This window comes from Delphinus delphis, chromosome 9 (assembly GCF_949987515.2).
Source record: "Delphinus delphis chromosome 9, mDelDel1.2, whole genome shotgun sequence".
Classification (NCBI taxonomy): Eukaryota; Metazoa; Chordata; class Mammalia; order Artiodactyla; family Delphinidae; genus Delphinus; species Delphinus delphis.
Genome location: NC_082691.1, coordinates 19,809,370 through 19,818,090, shown reverse-complemented (window position 1 = coordinate 19,818,090; position 8,721 = coordinate 19,809,370). Strand labels below are relative to the sequence as shown.

The window sequence follows — 8,721 nt, the reverse complement described above, 5'->3', positions numbered from 1 at the left end:
AGGAACAAACTTATTACCTCTCCTTAAAAATAATCAAGTTGACTCAAGGTATCCACACCCTGGAAAATTTTTTGACCACCATTTGCAAATATGCATTTTAGGTTTAGTGTTAACACCTCGCCCAGCAAGAACGAGAGATGGCATTTTTTTTCAGGAAGTTAAACTAAGCAGGCTGTAATGCTGTTTAACCATAACATTTTAAGGTATATGTAATGGTTTCAACTCAAACAGTTCTCAGATATAAATCTTTTCATTCTACATTTAAAGGCCATTAAAGTCAGGGGTGGGGTGGGGCAAAGGAAAGTTTTATATAAAAACAAAATCCAGTGAAAGTCACATGTAATTCTGAATATTTTTTTTTTACTTTGAATTGTTTCAGCAAGTATGTCAAAAGATAGACAATGACTATTCAAAAATCCACCCCCAAAACTTTAAGAGCAGACAAAAGGGTTATCAATGTTTATGCCAAAAGCCCAAATTTGATTTACCGCAGAGCTTCATTTTACATACAATTTTAATAAGCCCTATTACTGGAATGCCAACCTTATAATACATAAAACACATGTAGCTACTAGTGGCTGGCACGGTGACACGTAAATGACAAGAGAAAAAGTGACAAAAATACAAGGGCAAAACTTATTGGATCCTCTAGTATCAGAGCAAGCAGTACTACATAACTTGATAAACCCCAAATACATCAAGTAACTGTAAACCCAGATAACAACCGGTGTTTGTATACTGTTGAAGTTTGTAGGTTAAAATGTCTGCTAGATGTGAGAAATATGGATGTTGAAAAATACTAAGGCCAGTTGTCTTCCCACCCTTTCGCGGGGCAGCACTATGGCTGTCCCATCAGCTGCCTCCCCACCCCATCTCACTGTGAAAGGGGAGGAAACCCTGCCACTGAGCCTCATCAACCCTCTACCTCTTCTCAAAACTGTGGTGATCAAAAGACGGGTTTTTTGTTGTTGTTGTTGTTGATTTTACAGTTTGGAATAAAGTACCAAGCATAATATTTTTATGAATTCAGGAAGCCTGTGGCCCCTGGTAAACCTAAGCACTGCATCTGCAGCTCTGAGATGAAAATTTGGGTGTTTCATTAGAGAACAGGCACAAAGCAAATTGTCTAGGGAGAACATATTAATATAATGCAAGAAGATAGACAAAGACAAGAAGTAACTGCAAGTAGTATTTTAAATGCCACAGGAAAGTAAAGAAAAATTAGAGCTCAAGAGGTTCATGGGTTTGGCAATTAGGAACAATGAGGACCTAAGCTACTTAAAAGTACAAAACAAAACAAGGATTTGTTTCCATTAGCTTGCAATATGGCCTCTCTTCCTTATTAAGGCACAGTGAAGTTAAAACCTTCTGAAAATTGCCTTTAAATCTACTGACTTCATATTTAGTTCCTCTTTTCTAAGCCGTAAGAAAATTGCTATAAGGGTAAGGGAGTCGTTACTTACACATAATAGACCCCTGAAATTATTCAAGAATTCTTATAAGTAAAATGCCCAATTTATATTCATAGAACACACAAAAAAGTTTTGAACTTTAAAATCTTTGTGGTACTTAAAATAAATATTAAAAATTCAATGTTGTTTTCAAACTACCAAGTCTACAACTAAGACTAAAGGAAATAGTGCAACCTTGACTCCAGGTTAACTCATCTTTTCAGGTCCAACAAGCACTTCCTCCAAGCACCAAATATAGGTATTCAGTCAAAAAGCAAGTCAGGAGTTAGGTGGAAAAGTCTTTGTTGAATAACTCCCAGCTCTCACTCAACACCACCCAAGGAGAGAAGCCCTTTTAAATCTTCTCTAGTTCAGTTAATGGCTATTAGTTTGGCTAAGTGGGAAAAGACAAAAACAAAATTAGTCTTTCTTACTCAATCTGCCAATATCGACCATAAGAACTTCTGAGCTGCTGGAAATCTTCACCTACCAAGGTTCCAAATACTAAAATTAAAATTCATACTTGTACAAAAGTGATTTATAGAGGTACGCTTTAATATTTCATACTGGTGCAGGAATCTTAATAGTATTTACCAAAACTGATTATAATTTCATCTTTTATTTTTAAAAACCGCAGTAAGAGGGCGACAGAAAAACAGAAGACTAAGAGTATTGAAAACAGCCTTACGACTTCATGTACAACACTGGCAACTTTTATTCTGTATTACTAATCACGTCTAAATTAAAAAAACAAATCCACTGATAAGATTTCACATTCTTGTAGAATATACAGATAGGGAGGAAACGGGAAGAAAGTAAATACAGACGGAAAAGACAAGTTTGAAGAGGGCCCCTCAAATTTCAGATGATACACTCCTTGGTTTCTTCTTTTAGGTAACTAAAAGTGTTCCTGGGTATTATCACGCCTTTTACACTTGTTTCCAAACTTAGGGAATATTTTGCCATTCGGATCTGAGAAACTTTACGTTTTCTCAGAAAATAATCGATACTCCTCGGCGCTGTGGCCCAGGAACTAGACTCTCCTTTTTACTCAGTCCAGTGGCCCTTCGGGACTCACGGTTGATTCCGATTCCCACATTAGAGACCAGCCACCTTAAGTAAATACACCTCGCAAGGAGAAAGGCAGGTAAGAAAATACGGCGCCAAACCTTCCCCTCCACCAACAGCCGTCACACCCCCTAAGGAGTGTCCCTCCGGGGGCTTCTCCCTGAGAGCTGCGGCTCTTATAAGCAGTATGGGGGAAGCGAAGCGCCCTCAACAGTCAACTCTTCCTCTTCAGGCGGCCGACGCCGACCGCACCACAGTCTCCTCCGCCCCAGCCCTTTCCCCTCCCCCGCCCCAACCTGGGTCTGAGCCAAACCCCACAGGAATGCAGCCCGGTCACATGCGCTGCGGCGGCGGTGGACGTGCCTCTCCCCCCGCGCCCCAAGGAGACCCAGCGCCATCTTGCCCTGACGCAGTTACTAAAGTCATGGGAAAATTGGTGTCTCCTCGTCCACGCCAGCACCCCGAAGTTTCGCAGAGGCCGAGCCGGGGCCCTCACCTCGCGCAGGGACAGGAGAAAATAGTCAAGGAAAAGCCTTGAGATTCCCTTCGCCACCGCTTGGGTTCCACACCGGCCGCGGCAGCAATGAACACCATCGTCACTGCTCTCTCCCCGCAACAGCCTCCCCCGACGGCTCTGGCCCCGCCCGCTGCTGCAGCATGAGGTCACCGCTAGCCAATCACGACACGCCCAACAGAACACCTCGGGCACTGATTGGCTGCACGGACCGCCTCTGCCTCTCCCGACTCCGCTTACCAAGCGCTCCGGGAGGCTGTGGAGCTAGAAGACGGAAACCGCCATTACGGGGAACGACCCCGAAAACAGGAGCCGCAATCACCGTGTTATTTTACTGGGGAAACCCTTTATTCTTTGGCTTGCCCCTTTGTTCTTCGAGATAACCGTCTCTCTGACCCTCCCTCGTTTAATCACCGCCGCATAAAGGAGTTCCCGCTCCCCTCCCCGCACATTGTCCCGCCGGCGGGGAAATCCTTCCCCGGGGCCAAAGTAGGAGGCACAGACAGCAACTGCACCGACGGCAACGGCAGCTTTTTACCCCGATACACGGTGGCAGGGAGGCGGCGCTGACGGTGGCTGTATTTTTCCTGCTGCTTCTCCCCCCGACCTCTTCCGTTTCTCGCTCCTCCATCGAGACGGCGCTGGAGTCGCCAGCTCCGCTTTTATCCGGTGCTCGGAGCCTGCGCACTGGAACCGCCTCAGCCCCTAGTGGGCGTCGAGTGACACCCCAACCGAGTTCATCCCGCGCTGGAGGCTAGACTGAGGAGGGGGAGGGAAAAGGGCAGACCAGGGCTGAGGTGGTTTTGGGAGTGGGAGAAAGTGCATGGGGTGGGGTGTCTTTCCAGGGCCTCCAATCATTATCCTTCCACCCAGCAGTGGCGCGCCCAAGCTCACCGATATCCAGACTTGAGGGCTACTCAGGGAAAGGGGATAAAGAACCAATCCCATCAAATACCGAAACTTTCCCAAACCTTCGGTGAATTGTTGAATGCATCTCTTGTGAAATAGACGGAGATTCTGTCCACCGCTCTGCCTCCAGTTGGCTGTCTTCTAGCCGCGGTGGAGAGGGAACGGCGGGCGGCAGCCCACAAGCAAAATGGCGGCGGACAGCTTCGTCCCCTCCCCCTCTGCCCCTGCGGAGCGGGGCGGGCGGGCCCCGTGCACTTGCCGCCGCCGCCGCCGCCGCCGCCGCCGCCGCCGCCGCCGCGGCCGCCGCCGCCGTCAGCCGCCATTTTCCCAGAGCGAGAGGCAGTGACACTGAGCGGGCGCAGGGGGCCGAGTCCGAGACGGTACCTGAGTTCGGGAGCGGCAACAGAGGGGGCATAGACACTCTTGAGCAGCCTCGCCGTCGCCTCTGCGTTCCTGTTGACTTTCTCGGTGCCCCCTCCCCTACTCCTCGGTTGCTGGTGAAGAGGCTGCGCGCTGCTGTTTGGGGAGGGGGTGTGTGGAGCCGGGTCCTGAGTCCGCAGTGGCTGCTGTCGGGGGGTCGTCCGACCGCGGAGGTGTGGACAGACTCCTTGAGGGTCGAGCAAATAACGGGGTTCGGGTGTCTGGTGTGTGAACATCACAGGTCAGTGCCTGTCGTCTCCTTGGGAGTTCATGGGGTTTGCGAGGTGGAGGGACGTGTGTTTCCAGGGGTAGGGGGCTTTCGCATCTCTATCTTTCCGGCGGGGGGGGTCGACGTTGGCTCTCAGGTGTCTTGGCGGGGGCAAGACGTTGGTTGTTTGAATCGAATTTATCCTTTATCTTCTCTGTCCCTAGAAAGGGAACATTATGGCGGGTTTTAGGGTTGGGGAATGGGAAATTGGCAGTTAAACCCCCTTGAGAGTGGGAGTTAGGGAGGGGGCGCGCTCCTCGCTGGCTGCGGGTTAGGGCCGCTTGTGTGAGGAGGGAGGCTTGTGACTGTTAGTAGGGTTTGTGTTGAAGTGGTCCCAGGAGCTGCCAGCTCTCCCTGTCCTCTACCGCATGTCGTTCAGGTGCTGGGAACCCGTCTAGGCCCCATTTTCTTCTGCTGCTTCCACTTCTTGCCTGGCAGTCTCAGGTTTAATTTTCTCATAAATACGAAGGGGGTGGAAAGAACGCCCTGGGTATCTCCCTTTGTGGGAGAACGAGACAGCTCTTCATCCTCTCCAGGAGAGGGTAAAACCGCCCCTGAGGTGGTCACCCCAGTACCCAGCCTTCTCAGTCTCCTCCCCCCCTCCTCTTGCATTATCGCCGTCCTTTACTGCAGCGGAGGCTTAGAAGCCACAATATGGCACATTTCAGGGAAGCTGATTTTGACCAAGGGATTGGCACGAACACTGTGGCAGCAGACACAGAAGAGAAACAAACGGTTCACTGTGCTAAACGGGGGAGGGGGAGAGAGAAAACAAATCCGGAGGGCTCTCTTCCACCGGCCTTAGCTCCGTTGAGATCCGTTCTTGCTAGACTCTGTCTTAAGAACGATGCAGTTTCAAGGCAAAGGGAAATCGCTAGAGTGGCTATAGAGTAAACCCCGTTTTGCCTGTTTCCCCCCTTTTTAGAGATGTGAATAACGTAAGGTGTTTGGAGTTCTGGAGACCTTGAAGAGAATTAAGTGAGGTGCATTCAACTCTGGGGTGGAGACATCAATACCTAATTGGAAAACAGTCCATTTTTTCCTTTAATCTCCGAGATGGGCAGTAAAAAGTGAAATTTCCCTCTTTTGTCCTTTACAGATTCTAAAAATGGCGGCCCCAGGCTGATGTTGTGGTAATCTAATCAGCTCGGGTCCTCCACACCCCTTGCAGTGCGTTTGTCTGCAGCATATTACAGGCTTATTATGTTTACATGAAAAGGCTGAGCTTTTTTTCTTCCCCAAACCGTTTACAGAGATGTGTTGATTTTACTGCAAATTACAATGCTGTGTCTTAGTTGATTAATTTTATGGCTTTTTCCTGAGAGGCAAATAAAATGACACCACTTTTGAAAAAATAAAAACACTCAGGTGTTTTTAATAGAAATTTCAGTAGTGAGGCCAGGTGCTCTTACATAGTAAAAAAAATTATTTAGGGGCAAATAATAGTTTTTGTTTGGTTTAATCCAAAGCGTCTTTTATTCAATAAGCCAAAGTAAATTAAAATGTTTAGTAAGTGTGTAAGTACAACCTATTTTGTGTGATTAGGCATTTTAGTCTAGAGTGGAACGTTTCCCATCCAACTTTTGACCAATTTTGTGAATTTTGGTTTTTGTAATCTTTCAGATTTTTAGGGAGCTGTACAAACAAGCCTAAACCTGTTACTTCACTGGGTGTGGAGATGCTTGTCCTTCTATTATATTTGGCATCCATTTTTCCCATATATTTAAGCATTCCTGAGGAATTTTGTAACTTGTGTATTTGATAAAGTGGAGCTGCATGCTTTGCTCCCTTACAGTTGTCTTACAGCATTCTGTTATAATTATGTAAGTAAAAAAGTAAGGCTCTAGCTCTTGATATTTTTCCTTCCCAAACATGCCCGTTTATTTACCCATTATGGAATGTGGAATTTAGTCTGTTTTAATAGACTTTAAATAAAAGCCATATCATAACAGGGTTTTGAATCCATTTTATGCTATTTTCAAAATCTTACAGATTGGGGCAGAAAATTAAATGACGTCATTTAACTTTATTTTTTAAAGTGTGAATGATTAGAATTCATCTCTGTAGTGGGAAGTTGATCTTTTTTGGCCTGAAGTAAGCAGTGAGCTAAGAGTGGGCTATTAATGGCATTTAATGACCATTCTGATTGTGGAGCAACTGGAAGATGAGTGCCTTTCAATCCAGTAGTACTTAAAAAGGTTGGAGAGGATACACCCTTTCATGATTCTCTTATTTCATTGTAAATTCTGCTCTAAAATACTTACAGTGGAATAAGAGATTTATGAAGTTCATATATGAATTAGACTGATGAAAAATTTGTAATTTACAAAATAATAGTAGAAGTTACCGGCTTAGGGAGTTTTATCATGGAAGACTGAGCATACAACTTTACTTAGAATCTTTGAAATATTTTATAAGATGAAGTGTTGGTGGGTGGTGGAAAAGTTTGTGTAGGGACTCGGGGTCAGTACTCATTTGTCATATGCTCTGACTGATCATATAATTCAGATCCCTAACTGCTGTGTAAAGATTGTACATTTATTTTATAGACTAAGTGGTTAAGATCTGTGGTTCAGAAGGTTGGTACTTTAAACTTACTATCTAATGTAGGTAATTAGTATACTCTTGGGAAAACTTGATTTATATAGCCAGTGGAGGGAACACTGTTTATACACGTTTTTGTTGATCTTGACCTTGATCATGTCTAGACTTATAAGGCATTTGGATTTATTTGGCTTCAAACAAACAATATCAAGTTAGAAATTATAAGAAAAGCTGCCTTCAGTCGTACGAGCTTTCTTCATACTGGCCTGCTTCATTGCTTTGTGGTTTGTTTCTTTTTGTTTGTATTGATATGTTTTTGGTTCCTATAAAGTGAGTCTGGCTTTTTATTTATTTTTTGTATATTGTACTTTATAAATAACATGGTTGTAAATGTTTGCTTTTTATTCATGTATACCCCAATTGACTATCTATGTTTTGGATTGTCAAGGCAAATTTATTAAAAGGTGAGGCATAATTTTTGTTTCCAGAGAGTTTTGAAACATTTGGTGCCTTGGGGCAAAACTAGTCAAATGGTCTTTGTTCTTAGAATAGCTGAATTTGAGGGATTAGTTGTTTATCTGTTTAAGTGGATTTGTAGAAGATCATAATGTAATTGGAGAGCAAATTTTAGAGACCACATTTTGATCATGCTTCCCTTTTGTTGTCAGTATAAGTTACAGGACCCCTTCGATCTCAATTTAAGTTTAGAACTTTTACAGGACTTCTCATTTCTCTTCAAGTCTTTAGGTCTCTGATAACTCTTCTACAATTTTGCCTCGTCTGTTTTCCTCACTGCTTCCAGCCGGAGAATTTTTACCATATATACCGCAGTAAGCTCTAGGATTTCTTGAATCTAAAAATGAGGAAGTGAGGCAAAAAGCCAATTAATAAGTTAGGAGAAACTCTTCCTCTCAATATATACTGTAGTGGTCTTAGTGAAATTAGAACTTATTAAATTGGTTTCTTATTTCTAAGAATAATATGGCCCATTTTTATGCATCAAACTCTTAAAGAAGGTTATGGTTTTATTTTTTAAAATGTATTTTATAAATCCTAACAGCTCTTCTTTTCTGGAAGTTACTACTGGGACTTAAAATGTATACTACCATTGTGTGTTTAAAGTATTGTATAAAATCAACAGGACTTTGAAGAGCTATCAAAAGACTGCTTAAGGAATATTAGTATGGAATCTTCTTAAGAGACATTATGTTTATTTTTTTTTAAATATTTTAATAATATATAAAATAGCTTCTATCTCCAAAGGATTCATTCTTAGCAGATAGTAGGTGCCCAATTTTTTGTTCAATTTAAAGCTTTTGTTAAGTGAACACATTTACATCTCAGATATTCAGGGTGATCAGGGACTGTTCCTTGTCACGTGTGAGAATAAATGTTAAATACATGTATTCTGTGAGATTTACTTTTTAATGTTGAATATAGAATTATTTTTACTTTGTGATAAAATTATTTTTTGTGTTGACTGGCAAAATAACAAGACAGGTACTATTTGAGATATTGCTGTGTAAATGTTATTCAGTTTGTAGGCT

The 8,721-nt window shown here is 43.4% G+C and overlaps 1 protein-coding gene across 3 annotated transcripts in view; it reads left to right on the top strand.

Annotated features, from left to right (window-relative positions):
• The first annotated feature begins 4,255 nt into the window (after positions 1-4,255).
• The window catches only part of KMT2E (lysine methyltransferase 2E (inactive)), a 98,864-nt gene continuing 94,398 nt past the window's right edge, over positions 4,256-8,721 (top strand). For all 3 annotated transcript variants that reach the window (XM_060020278.1, XM_060020279.1, XM_060020275.1), the window contains exon 1: positions 4,256-4,603. The gene's annotated coding sequence lies outside the window, so the exon portion shown is untranslated. The remainder of the gene's footprint in view (positions 4,604-8,721) is intronic.